Consider the following 15,434-nt stretch of genomic DNA (forward strand, 5'->3'; position numbering starts at 1 on the left):
GGGATATATTCAAGGTCATATTTTGGCTCTCGTGGACTTGTTTTCATTTTGCATATAAGTAATTGATGGTCTGTTCCATTGTCTGCCCCAGGCCTTGTTTTCACTGATATGGAGCTTTTCCATCATATCTTTCTGCAGATATAATCAATTTGATTTCTATGCATTCCATCTGGTTAGGTCCATGTGTATAGTCATCTCTTGTGCTGTCTAAAGAAGGTATTTGAAATGAACAAATCACTGGTTTTGCAGAATTCTATCATGCGATGTCCAACATCATTTCCCCCCACCGAGACCATATTTTCCAACTACTGATCCTTCCTCTTTGCTCCCAACCTTTGCATTCCAATCACCAGCAATGATGAATACATCTTGACTGTATGCTTGATAAATTTCAGATTAAAGAAGTTGGTAGAATTCTTCTTTTTCATCATCACTGGCTTTAGTGGTTGGTGTGTTAATTTGAATAATAGTGGTATTAACTGGGCTTCCCAGTTAATGGAAATTATCCTATCACAGACAGCATTGTACCTCATTACTGATCTGGATATGTTCTTTTTGACCATGAATGCAACACCATTCCTCTTCAATTTGTCATTCTCGGCACAGTAGATGATGTGGTTGTCAGATTCAAAATGGCCAATACCAGTCCATTTCATCTCACTAATGCCTAAGATATGTTTATGCATTCCATTTCATTTTTTACAACTTCCAATTTTCCCTGATTCATACTTCATACATTCCATGTTCCAATTTTTAATGGATGTTTACAGCTGTTTCTCTCCATTCTGAGTTGTGCCTCATCAGCATATGAAGGTCCCGCGGGCTTTTCTCCCCGGAGTTTTATTCCATTGGTGTCATCACTGTCAACTCTACTTTCAAGAAGCAGCTCTTCCCCAGTTGCATTTTGAGTGCCTTCCAACCTGTGGGACTCTTTTTCTGGCACTATATCTGACAGTGTTTCTCTGCTATTCATAAGGTTTTCAGTGACTAAATATTCGGAAGTAATTCATCACTCTTCCTTCCTAGTCTGTCTTTGTCTGGAAGCTCATCTGAAACCTGTCCACCACGGGTGACCCTGCTGGTATTAAAATACCAGTGGCATAGCTTTCAGAATCACAGCAACTCACAAGCCACCACAGTACAACAAACTGACAGACTAGTGGTGGCCGTTTGGTTTTAAGTGGAAACTGTCACTTTAAATTTCGAGATTTGTGCACATGCATAGTAGAACCCTCCAGGAGTGGGGGTGGGGTGTCCATTCGCTCAAGCATCCCCTCTAGTTACCAGAATGGAGATGCGCAGACAGCAAGAGGCCAATGAACAGATACCTAAAAAAGAATGTCAACACCTGTATGTCCACGGTTCTTTCAGGAGTTCGTGGCTGTTCTGTTGCTTCCTCCACTTGGTCTCTCCTATTACTGTAGTTGTGCAGTAAAGTTTTGAGACTGGAAAGTGTGAGTCCTTTAAGTTTGTTCTTCTTCAAGGTTTTATTGGTTATTCTGGGTTCCTAGAATTTCCCACATGAATTTTAAGACAGACTTGTTAATTTCTGCAAAGAAGCTAGTTAGGATTTTCTTAGGGATTAAGTTGAATCCATAGATCAACTTGAGGAGTACTGATATCTTAAAAGCACTAAATCTTCTAATATGTGAACACAGACTGTCTTTCCATTTATCTAGGTCTTTCCTTATTTCTTTTACTGATTTGTTTTGTAGTTTTCAGTATACTTGCCTTGTACTTATTTTGATAAATATATCCATAAGTATTTTATTCTTTTATATGTTGTTGTAAATCAAAGTACTGCCTTAGTTTTATTTCCATTGCTACTGTACAAAAATAACTATTTGCACACTGAGAAAAAAAAGTAATCCAATAGAATTTGATGAATTTGACGTACACCTATGGATGCTGTAGCTCAAAAGAGGGTACAAATCTTTACAGCGAAGATCATTCCCACTCCCTGCATACACAAAGTAGATAGGGATGGGCAACTTGGACATTGGCTACCCAAAATAGGGGGCTACAAGGGCAAGAAGTGACTGGCTTACAAGCTTTCAAGAGAGAGCCTAGATCCAGAGGGAATGGAGGAAGGTAGAATGTCCACTGAGCAGTATCCAATCTGTCTGGGCGGAGCTGATGAAAGTAGATGCAGATAGGTCTCTTGTGATACAATACTGAATAATTGTTATGAGGACTGATTGTGAGGGTTGAAAATATGAAGGTAGATATTTTGTAGCAAAAGGAGGGGAGGGACTGACTTTGCAGTCTAGGAGCAGAGTTCCCTGGGACCATCAAGGGAGAAGAGCAGAGTGTGGGACCCTACCCAGATAAGTAATGACGCCTGAGATGGAGGCAGAGACAATGACGTGGAGAGATGGACCGGCTGGGGACTTTAGACCCAGCGAGGGAGAGAGACTGTATGCTGACGACCAGTGGGGAGGCTTGCAGGGTATGCTCTTTGGTTGGTTGATGATGCATGGAGGGGACTATAACCATGGCAATGAAATGATATACGATAGGATGAATGTAAAGCTAATGTTCTCCCATGTAAACTAAAACATAATTCACAATAAAACATTAAAAAAAAAAAAAAAAGAAAAAGAAATTCAAATGTCCATCAGCTAATGAATGGGTAAAAATAATAATATGGTATACAGGTATCTCAGAGTAGCTCTGTAGGATAAGAAGTGGACTGCTAACCACAAAATTGCCAGTTCAAGTCCAACAGCTGCTCTGTGAGAGAAAGATAAAGCTTTCTGCTGCCATATAGATTACAGGCTCAGAAACCACATCCAGGATAGTTATGAGTCTGAAATGACTTGATGACACTTAACAACAACAGGTATCAACAATATTTTGAAAGTTAGCTTTACTTCCCTATTTCATTTTTATGAAAAATAGTGAAAAACAAACTAACACTCAACTTTTGTTTTGCAGGTAGCTATTTGCTAAGAGTATGCTCTGGATTTCAAGGTCGGTTTGAATTGCAAGATCCATGGTTCAATCTCACCAGCGGCTCCTCAGAAACCCTATACAGTGTCGTTATGAATTGAAATGACTTGGTGGGTCCTAACAACAACAAGTAATGATAAGGCAGCAGGGTACACCCTAAGCAGCAAGAGTAGTGTCATCAAACTTCTTCTTTGAGAACTATACTCAGCTTCTCAGTATTAAGCTGGTATAGCTCTAAACATAGGAACAACTGTGAGGATGGTACAGGACTAAGCAGTATTTATTTGTTTATTTATTTTTAACTTTTTATTGTGAATTGAGTAAAAGTTTACAGACAAGATCATCAGCTTTACATTCAACAAATCATACATTTTGTTTCATCTCAATATTTACAATCCTTTCCATGCAACAACAGTTATCCTGCTTCCTCCCTGTGGTTTCTATCTGCATTCAATTTACCTTCCTATCTCTTTCTCAACTTTGTCCTTAGAAAAATGCTGTCCTTTTGATTTTGAATGACAGACCATTCTATGGTGAGTATATTCTGCTACTGTTGATGTCTCCCCCTCACCCCATTAACCTATCTACTGCTTGACTGAAAAGTTGGACCACGAGGGCAAGTTCCTTTCCAGACCCGAAAACTAGTCATGGGCCACAATCTCAGATTTCTCCCATCTCTTTCTGACAAGTAAATCCATTTATTCCTTAAATAATTTTGAGTTTTGTTCCACATTTTCTCCCACCCCATCTAAGAGCCTCTATTTAATATGACCCCTGTCAGGGCAGTTGGTAGTGGTAGCCTGACATTGTCCAGTTCTTCTGCTCTCAGAGTCATAGAGACTGATGTTCACATGTTCCATTAGTCCACTGGGCTAACTGATTCCAACTTTCTTCAATTCTTGTCATTCTTCTTTTTTCTGCATATGGAAAGACCAACACAGCTGCACCTTAGATGGCCTCTCATGAGCTCTCAAGATACCAGACACTTTCAAGATACAGCAGGATATAGAACATTGTCTTTGTGGACTATGTTATGCCAATTGACCATGGTGTCCCCTGAGACTATGATCATGAACCCAGGACTGTGAAATATTTAGTTTTCTTGTGCACAGGGTCACTATAAGTCAGAATTAACTCAAGGGTATCTAGGAACTGTATGAAATATCAAAATTGAGCAAATCTAGAGACAGAAAGAAAAATAATGACTATCTAGAGGTGGGAGTTCAGGAGTAACACTGGAGGATAAGCACTGGACTGTAAGAACATTTGAACTGCAAGGTCAGTAGTTCAAACTCACCAGCCATTGCTGGGAAACCCTATACAGGGTTGTTTTGAATCAGAACTGACTCCATGGCAATTAACAACAAGAGGGATGAAGGAAAGGTGATGTAAGGGATGCTGCCAAGCAAGGGTATAGAAACTCTTTATAAGATGATGAAAATATCCTAAAATTGGCTACAGTGATGACTGCAAAAACACTGTGAATGTACTAAAAATCAACAAGCTGTATGCTTGAAATGGATGAAATATATGTATGTAAATATTACCAAAGGGAAAAGTAGAACACTGCAATTTGTATTCTCTTTTTTGATCAGTCTTGCTAGTTTTATTTCTGCAAAGAATGAACTTTTATCTTTGCCAGTATTTCTCAGTTATACAGCTGCTTTCTATTTTCATTAATTTGTGCTTTAATGTTTGTTTCATTTCTGTTGAGTTTTTTTAATTACCACTTTTTCCTTTAGGTTCAAGTATAATCATGAGTTTTTAAACTTTCTTTAAAAAAAAAAATACAGTTAATACTATAAATTTCCCTCTAAGCACTGTGTTAGCTGCATCTCTTATTTTGATCTTATTTTGATGTGCCATATTTTATTATTATACGTTAACATATTTTCTAATTTCCATTGTGATTTCTTTTTTGCTCTATGAGTTATTATGAGTCGAAACTGACTCCAAGACATATAACACAACATATTTCTCTAGGAATATAATACATTTATGACCAAGCAATGTATGACGGATAAACATTTACCATTAACATTTTAAATAGGAGTGACAGCAAACTAAGATTCCAAATAGTAAGAAAAGAAGTAAATGACTATACTTAATTCCTTGGCTTGCTCTCCCTGCATTGATTTGATGATTATTAAAAAAGCAGACCCTGACATCAGAGAATTTACCTGATGCTTACAGATAGGCCATGTTATCCTGCTGAGTTTTAAATATTGCACTCATCATTTATTCCAAAAACACTGTGAATGCACAAAACATCAATACTCCCCTCTCCTACTAAATCGTTGTTATCTGCTGTCGAGTTGCTTCCGACTCACAGTGACCCTGTATAGAGTTTCTGAGAAGCAGTTGGTGTGTTGGAACTGCCAATCCTGCAGCTTAAACCAACTTTGTGGTCTAGTGCTTATCCTAAAGCACTACAACAGCACTAATAACTGACTGCTATTTCTTTACCAATTACAATTTTATCCTCCATGTAGTTAGCTCTCCCTATAAAGCAAAAACCAAACCACTTACTTGTCTTCAAGCAAATTCCAATCCATGACAACCTATGTATTTCAGAATAGAACTGCACTCCACAAAGTTTTCAATGGGTTCTTTTAGAAGTGGATCACCAAGTCATATTCCCAAAGCATCTCTGAGTATATTTGAACCACCAACCGTTTATACAATCCAGAAAACTCTTATTTTCCCTATGCTGTTGTTGCTGTTGTTAGGTGCCATCAAGTCAGCTCAGACTCATAACAACCCTATACACGACATAAATGAAACACTGCCCAGTTCAGCACCATCCTCACAATAGTTGTTATATTTGAGACTATTGTTGCTGCCACTGTGTCAATCCATCTCCTTAGGGATACTTCCTCTTTCTCTCTGATCCTCTACTTTTTCAAGTCTGATGTCCTTCTCTAATGGCAGGTCCCTTCTGATATTATGTCCAGAGAACAAGAGAAGAAGTCTTGCTGGCCTTAACTTATAAGGAACACTCTGGTGCACTTCTTCCAAGACAAATGTGTTTGTTTTTTCTGGCAGTTCACAGTACTCCCAATATTCTTCTTCAATACCATATTCAAATGCATCAATTTTTAAACAGTATTCATTTGTCAACTTTCACATGCATATAAGGCTAGTAAAAATACCATGGCATGGGTCAGGTGTTACATTAGTCCTCAAAGTGTTACCTTGGCGCTTTAACAATTTAAAGAGGTCATTTGCAGCAGATTTGTATAATGCAGTAGTCCTTTACTTCTTGACTGCTATTTCCGTGAACTCTTGTGGATCCAAAAAAATGGACGTCTTAGACAACTTCAACTTCTTCTCAGTTTATGATGATATTATTGATTAGTTCAGTTGTGAGGATTTTTCTTTTTCTTTACATTGAGGTGTAATTCATACTAAAGGCTACAGTCTTTGATCTTTATTGGTAAGTATTTCAAATGCTCTTCACTTTCAAAAAATAAGGTTATGTCATTTGCACATTGCAGGTTGTTAATAAGTTTTCTTCTAATTCTGATGCCATATTCTTTTTCCTATAATCCAGCATCTCAGCTTTTTTGCTCAGCATACAGATTGAATAAAATATGGTAAAAGGATGCCATCCTGGCACATAATCTTTCCTGATTTGAAACTATTCAATATTCCTTTGTTCTGTTCTAATGACTGCCTCTTAGTTTATATACAAGTTCAACGTGAGCACAATTAAGTGTTCTGAAAACCCATTCTTCACAATATTATACACAGTTTGTTATGATCTACACAGTCGAATGCCTTTGTATAGTTATCAATAAAGCACAAGTAAACATCGTTTTGGCATTCTGTGCTCTCAGTCAAGATCCATCTGATGTCAAAAATGACATCCCCTGTTCACATTCTCTTCTGAATCTGGCTTGAATTTCTGGCAGCTCCCTCTCAATGTACTACTGCAATCATTTTTTAATTAGCTTCAGTAAAATTCCACTGTCCTGTAATATTAATGATGCACTTCAATGATTTAGCATTCTATTAGGTCACCTCTCTTTAGAATGATTACAAATGTGGTTCTCTTCTCATCTGCTGGTCAGGTAGCTGTCTTCCAAATTTCTTGGATAGACAAGTAAGTGCCTCCTATGCTGCATCAGCTTGTTGAAAAGTTTTCAATTTACATTCTGTCAATTCCTGAAGTTTTGTTTTTTGCCAATGTCTTCATATCAGCTCGGACTTTTTCCTTCATAACATCAATTCTTGATCATATGGTATAACTCTTGAAATGACTGAACATGGAACAATTCTTTTTGGTACACTGACCGTATATTCTTTCCATCTTATTTTGATTTATCTAGCATCATTCAGGAGTCCTGGTGTGGCGCTGTGGGTTAATGCGCCAGACTGCAAAGCCGTTTGAACTGCAAGGTTGGTAGTTCAAGCTCACCAGCTGCTCCTCGGAAACCCTGTGCAGGGTCACTAGGAATCGACTCAATGGCACTTAACAACAACAACAAGCATCATTCAATTTTGCTCATAGAATCCTTCAATATTGCAACCCAAGGCTTGAATATTTTCTTCATTTCTTTCAGTTTGAGAAATGCTAAGTGTGTTCTTCCCTTTTGGTTTTCTAACTCTAAGTCTCTGTACATTTCATTATAGTATATAACTTTGCATTCTCAAACTGCGCTTTCATACTTTCTGTTCAGTTGTTTTAATTCCTCATTTCTTATAGTTGCTTTAGCTTCCCTATGCTTAAGAGTAAGTTTCAGAGTCTCTTCTGACATCCACTTTGGTCTTTTCTTTCTCCTATCTTTTTAAATGACCTTTTGTTTTCTTCCTGTGAGGTTTTCTTGATGTCACCCACAATTATTCTGATCTTCACTCATTAGTGTTTAATATATCAAATATATTCTCAAGATGACCTCTGCATTCTAGTAGGATATACTCAAGATAATATTTTGGCTCTTATGGACTTGTTTTAATTTTCTTCAGCTTCAGCCTGAAAATGCATATTAGCAACTGATGATTTGTTCCACAAGTGAGCCCCTGGCTTTGTTGTGGCTGATAATGAGCTTCTCTATTGTTTCTTCACCTAGAAGTAGATTTGAGTCCTGTATAATCCATCTGGTGAGGTCTATGTGTACAGTCACTTTTATGTTGTTGGTCTGGCAAAATTCTATCATGAGATCTCCAGCATTATTTCTATCACCAAGGCCATATTTTCCAAATACTGGTCCTTCCTCTTTGTTTCCAACCTTCACTTTCCAATCACCAGTAATTATCAATGCATTTTGATCACATGTGTGATCAATTTCAGATTAAAGAAGTTGGAAGAATTCTTCAATTTCATCATCACAGGTTTCAGTGGCTATCACTTAACTTTGAATAATGGTGATATTAACTGGTCTTCCTTGGAGACATATGGATGTTATCCTATCACAGTATTGTACTTCAAGATAGATTCTGCAATAGTCTTTTTGACAATGAATGGGATGCCACACCTATTCACTGTCATTCCCACCATGATAAACCATATGATTCAAAATGGCCCAAACTAGTCCACCTTAATGTTGGTAGGAGCTTTGGTGGCGCAGTGGTTACAAATCGGGCTGTGAACCATAAGATCAGCAGTTCAAAACTACCAGCTGTTCCACAGGAGAAAGATGAGGTTTTCTGCTCCCATAAAGATTTGAAGTCTCGGAAACCCTGTACAGGGTGGCTATGAGTTGGAATTGACTCCACGGTACATAACCACCACCAGCACTCGATGTTTGTGCATTCCAGTCTATTTCTCACTTCCAATTTTCCTATATTTATGCTTCATATATCCCATTTTCTAATTATTAAGGGATGTTTTCACCTGTTTCTTCTCATTCTGCATTGTAGCACATCAGAAAATGGAGGCCCTTAAAGTTTAATTCCACCTACATCATTAAGGTCAACTCCAAATAGGCAGCTCTTCTCCAGTGTTATTTTGAATGCTTTCCAATCTGAGGGGCTCATCTTCCAGCACTATACCTTATGATGCTCTGCTGCTATTCATAAGGTTTCTAGTGGTTAATCATTAAGAAGTGGTTCGTCTATCCTTTTTCCTACTCTTTATTAATCTGGAAGCTATGCCTGAAACCTGCTCAGTATGGGTGACCCTGCTCGTTTTTAAAATACAGAAGGCAAAGACTTCAGCATCATAACAGCACACATGCCAAGACAGTATGACAAACTGACAGGCTAGCTGTTTTACCTATCGATGAGATGCACTGCAAATAACCCAGCCACAGAGTTTCACCCATTTTTCTGGAAACACTCTATTCAGAAAGAGGGTCATCCGCTTTTTAAAGACACTACAATACAACCAAGACCCAAATCCTGTGGTTTGTAACATCTTACTGATTTGTTTTAGTTTTCCCTCCATGTATATTCTCTCAGTTTGCAACAAATTTAAAAACTTGTTTCAAAACAGGCATGTCCCTGTTGTTCTTTAAGTATGCCCTCACACAAAGACCACCAGGTCTTTAAACAATGGGCCAAGTTTATTTGCTAGAAGTCAATACAATTTGAAAACCTACCACTTTGTCATAGCATTTTTGGATTGTGATACATTCTGCAATCATTGTCTCACTGAAGCCAATGATTTAAAATACCATTTCTTAAGGCTTCCTAGCCTTTTTACTTAAACTAATGAAGTGAATAAAACTATGCAGAAATTTTCTCTTTCAATTGAACTTCAATGCAAAATAATCACAGAGAACCATGTTAAGTGTTACTAATGACAGGAGTCCTGGTGTGGCACTATGGGTTAATGGGACTGCAAAGTTTATTTGAACAGCAAGGTCAGCGGTTCAAACTCACCACTTGCTCCTCGTAAACCCTATACAGAGTTGCTATTAGTCAGAACTCTCTCAATGGCACTTAATAACAATGACAATCTAAGATTCCTGGTGCGGCTCTGTGGGTTATCGCTCAAGACTGCAAAGCCATTTGAATCACAAGGCTGGCAGTTCAAGCTCATCGGTTGTTTCTGGGGAACCCTATATAGGGTTGCTATGGATCAGAACCAACTCAACTGCACTTAACAACAACAGTCTAAAAAATTTAAACCAAGTTTTTTCCCAATATCCATTCATTTCTAAGTCATGCTAACTGAAAATTGTTTTCTATGAAGAAGTAGAATACAAATTTTAGAGTAATTTTTCCTTGCTGACTCAAAAATATAAAAGAATTGCATTTATAATTTAGAAATATGCTTATTACTTTGATATTTTCAAATAATGAATTGCAATTCTTACTACCAGTTATATTAAAAGTAGATGTTTTTAATGTTTATTTTCTTAAGTTTAACCCAATTAAGACCATGAATCAGCAGAGACATAGGTTTGAATTTTAGTTATCCTTACTGTCTGACTATAAGCAAATTACCTAACGTTTCAAAATTTAAATTTCAGCAACCTTGTTGTTGTTGGTAAGTGTCATCAAGTCAGTGAGACTCATAGCGACCCTGTATTGGGTTTCCGTGGAGCGGCTGGTGAGTCTGAACTGTCGCCCTTAAGGTTCAAACCAACCTTGTTGTCCAGTGCTTATCCAACAGAGCCACACCTCAGAAACTGCCACAATGTTGTTGCTAAGTGTTCTGGAGTTGGCTCTGACTCATAGCAACCTTATATCAGGTTCCGAGAGTTTTTATATTTGAGGGAGAAGAAAGCCTCACCTTTCTCCCATGAAGTGGCTGGTGGGCTCAACTGCAGACCTTGTGGTTCTCCGTCCAGCTTATCGTACAGAACCACTGCTCTCCTCTATAGATCACTTTAAATCTAGTTAACCATGCGTCCCCCTCCATTACTTTGGTTGGTTTTGCTCCTCCTCTAAGAGCTGGTGGCTTCATGCTCCCACCTACCTTCACCACTCCAGCCCTGGACGCAGGTGCTGCCTGTGGCTGGTGCCAAGAGCCACTCAGGAAGTGCAGTCAAAAAGGTTCTGACCCAAAGCGACCCTGTATAGGGTCTCTGAGGATCGGCTGATGAGTTTGAACCACTGGCTCTACAGTTCAAACCAACCTTATGGTTAAGTATTTATCCTACAGCGCCCTAACAGGTGATTACATGAGGTTCACTATTTTAAGTATTTAGAACATAGCAAGAACTCAATGAATGTTACCATATAATTGTTATCTATGTATACTCAGAATAATGTTCCCAGGCATAAACTCCGTAACTTAAATATTTGGTATTTTGTATACGAATGTAAAATCCAACATGCAAACCTCACATTAAATATTAAAATGAAAATAAAACAATTTCAAGAAGCTGGTTTTATCAACAAAACTGCCTTAAATTCATTAACAATACTGTAGAGAATTAGAGTAACTACCATCCATATCCACAAGGGAGCACACTAAAGCCATTTATCAGAACTTTTATGGGTTCTAAGCATAATGAAAAACAGACAAAGTAATAAGGAAGTAGACTGAAACAACCAGTTCAAACTAGTTCAGACAGATCTGTGCAAACCAATCAGCAGTCTAGAAACCTATTTTGCATAAGCAAGTATATTTAAGAAAGGTACACATAGAAAGGTGTCCTACACGCAAACAAGTCTGCATGGCTTTATTAACCTGCACATAATATTTCTAAGGATCATTCTAAATACTATCTGGAACTAAGATGTCATTCACAAAATTATTGTACAAAATAAATACTACTTTTTGTTAGATAGCAACAGTAATTCATTTTCACAAAAAAGAGCATTAGTACAGCAGAAAATATCTACCATATCCAGAAGTAACTACAAAAAGTAATGAACTTCTTTCTCTGGAAAAGATTTTTCCATATGGAGAATACAGTGAAAAAACATGTTTTTAAGACCCTATTCTATATATTCAGACTCAGAACTCTGGGGAAATACTGACACCAATAAAATTTATTTCTACAGTATTAATAAAGATTTCCACCTGTGCCAATGAAATTTGTAATTAAAACACAGAGAACTGTGTGTTATCTGCAAAAAAAAAGTCTCTGTGGCTTGGAAAAAGTTTTCAAATTTTTGATAAATTATTTTTAAAGAAAGCCCACTGAGCCACTTCTTTAAGTGAAAACATTATGCTTTTTTTCTGATTCATCCACCTTCTTTCTAGCAGAGTATAGCTAAGAAACAACAAAGGAAGTATTTCCAGAGACTGTAATGCCTTAGCCTACAATCTGCTTGCTCAAAGAGCTCAAGAATTTTAGTGGCTGTACAAGAGCTGCTCACAAACTCAGCCAATCAGCTGCCAGCATTCAGATTCCTGCCCAGCAACAAGACAGACAATAAGGTCAGATATATGTAGTTAAACAAAACCTGGATCCACAATAGTTCAGTGTGGTTCTTTGTCTGATGAAGGCAATCTAGAACATGGTTTGCATAATATCCTAAATCATTAATATGTATTAAATAGAGTACACAGATAAATACATCTTTTATGCTACTTTATATAATACACATCTTATAAAATTCTTCAGAAATATGAATTTTTCCCTACCTGGTGAATAAGTCAAATAAGTACAACATATACAGGAACAAATTTTTGTACTCAATGAATTAGCACCTGCAAAATTCAAATACAATTTCTAAACAATAATCATTCAATGTGTATGTATCTATAAAACATTTACAACTAAAAATCTTAAATAATTATCAAGATTACTTTCATTCCCATCTAGCCACTAGTGCTGATTTCCAATTTCAAAAATGGATAGTATTCTGGACCCTAAGGTTTACTAAAGATAGGATTATAAAATGTTTTCTTGTCTACTGCACTGACCTGACTCAGTTTAATTCACCTAATGAAATTGAAATGCCTGATTTCTGACAACCCCATTAAGTGCTGAAAGAGCAATCACTACATCCTTTTCTCCTTAACTGCCTTTCACAGCAGGAAAGAAAAAGATTGTATGAACTCACCCTTTAAAGGAATTAAACAAATGTATGGATTACAAAGTAAATATTCATGTAAAACTAAAGGGGCATTTTTCTTATATTACTCATTTTACAATTTTTAAAATATAAAACTAATATAAAAAAATGGAACATTGTCATCAGAATGTACTTTTTCCTCAAATTCATTACCTATTAGGCTTTTGTTAGTTAACAAGTTTAAATATGAACCTCATTTTTTCCCCTCTAGTTACAGATGAACCTTGTAATTTTTCAAACATACCCAAGAGGGAGCTTGCTGCAGCCATGCTCCTAAATTTATATAATCTCCCCACAGGAAAAATAAAATCAGCAGCTGCTTCAATGCTTCAGTCCTGTGAGAGAAGTGAAATTCACTGCCTGATTGGCTCAGAGCAGTAGTTGCTTAAAACCAATCAGACATGAATATCACAAACCTTGCCCAGCAACAAGGGAAGTAGATGAGGGCAAGTGCTCTACCAAGAATTCAAATGGTGTGAAAGCAAAAGCGAACAATGAAATTGAGGCATATTAATAACAGATCCCTAGATTCTTTGTTTGAACTACAGTCTATAATGTAACTATTATTATTAAATAAACTACGGTCTGTACTGCTTTTCAGAAACAGCTATGAGTAGCAAAAACAGGAAGTACCAGGTGTGTTGGGTCAACACGCATTAGGTTCAAAGATGAATATCTGATGAACTATGATTAAAAACAAAATTAAGTAAAACTTGAAAAATTTTAAGCAAAATTATTTAAGTGGACTTGGCACTTCTATCTTCACACACACTCGTTACAATCATGCTGTTAATTAACATTAATGTAACATTTTCTAAATAATGTAATACTGAAGACAATTTTAATTCAAAATTAAGTGCTAGTTTAATAACTATATATTAGACAGTAGACATGATTAATAGTAGCATACTAATATTTTTTTCTATGTCAATGCAACTGTCATTGGATTCCTTTTAAACACCCACCCCCACACACATACATCTCAGCCTCAATTAAAGCTATTTGCTCTTATTTTTCATTGCTAAATTCTGCTTGAGGATTTTGAAGTATTCCTGAAAACAAAATCATAGAAGATCTTAATTAGTGCCTTTACAATAAAGGTTGCAAATCTGCTTTCACTGTTTGTTGCTGTTAAGTTGCCATCCAGTCAGTTCAGACCCATAGAGACTCTGAACAGGGTTTCCGAGGCTGTAAATCTTTAAGGGAGCAGAAAGCCTCATCTTTCTCCCATGGAGCAAATGGTAGTTTCGAACTGCTGACCTTGAAGTTCGCAGCCCGATTCGTAACCACTTCGTTACCAGAGCTCCATGCTTTTACTGTTTACTATCCATTAATTAGACTAGTGAACATGATGGTACAATGGCTCACCAACTTTGGCACCTGCCTACTGTTACTTAATAAAATAAGTTTTAAATTTTATCCTAAATAATGGTTATCTTGTCATGTCTACTAATCAGCCATTATTTCTCTAAAATTCTAGCAGAACTTTTACTTGTTGTTATGTGCCATAGAGTTAGTTGTTTTGACTCATGTGACCCTGTACAAGGTTTCTAAGAAAAGCTAGCTGTGGGGCTTCAACCATTGACCTGTGGTTCTCAGTCCAGTGCTTATCGTATAGTGCCACACCAGGAAATTCTACTACTTCTTTTCAATCTCTCAAAGTTTTCACCATATTTCCAGTAGCATTCTCTTGCTTTCTAAGCATTATCTCTCTCGTTCCTTTGTAAAACACTGACGATGTTTATTACTTGAGGACCCAGAATCCTCAAGAATTTAGAATGCTTCAATTCTATAATATGGTTCTTCTCTCAATTGACATAAGGACCCTGTTAACAGCTATCCTAACATATTAAAAGTACCAATTGGAGAACTCTGTTCTCAGATGCTCAGGAAATTACTGAAATGATCATAGTAATCAACATGTTAACAAATAATCTGCTTGCCATCAACCAACTGATTTTGCTACCTGGGGTATCAGAATGTAAAATGGATTCTTACCAAACCAATTAAAAATAAAACAATTTTAAAAATCAAAGAAACAGGGTCTTATTAGCTACTTACACAACAAACCCTTAGGGAAAAGCAAGTTGCAAACCTTGCTCTTGAAATTTTGATTCCCAAAGCTAACATCATATAACTGAGAAAGATGGAGGGCTTTCCCCCCCTTAAAAACAAGACAAGCTTCTCTTCCTTTCTTCACCATTGTGTGACTGCTGTTACATTCCATCTTCACTATGTTTTCTCAGAAGACTTTCAGGATCAAGAAATTCCTGGCCAAGAAACGAAAGCAGAATCGTCCCATTCCCCAATGGAATCAAATGAAAACTGGTAATAAAATCTGATAGAAAATCTTCTCCAAAAGAAGACACTGGAGAAGAACCAAGCTGAATCTCTAAAGAGACGCACATGTGATGACACAGCATATACCAGACCCAGGTCCTAGCACTCTACCAGATCAAGTTCAATTTTGCCAAGATTTGATCAATTGAACATGTTTTGCAAAACTTCTAGTTTCTTTATTTTCATGCTTCAGCATTTAAAGAGGTTGGATAATAAATATG

The 15,434-nt window shown here is 37.0% G+C and overlaps 1 pseudogene; it reads left to right on the plus strand.

Annotated features, from left to right (window-relative positions):
• The first annotated feature begins 15,107 nt into the window (after positions 1-15,107).
• Positions 15,108-15,434, plus strand: part of LOC102822972 — a 76,244-nt pseudogene continuing 75,917 nt past the window's right edge.

The sequence above is a fragment of the Chrysochloris asiatica genome, unplaced genomic scaffold (assembly GCF_000296735.1).
Source record: "Chrysochloris asiatica unplaced genomic scaffold, ChrAsi1.0 scaffold00086, whole genome shotgun sequence".
NCBI classification, from domain to species: domain Eukaryota; kingdom Metazoa; phylum Chordata; class Mammalia; order Afrosoricida; family Chrysochloridae; genus Chrysochloris; species Chrysochloris asiatica.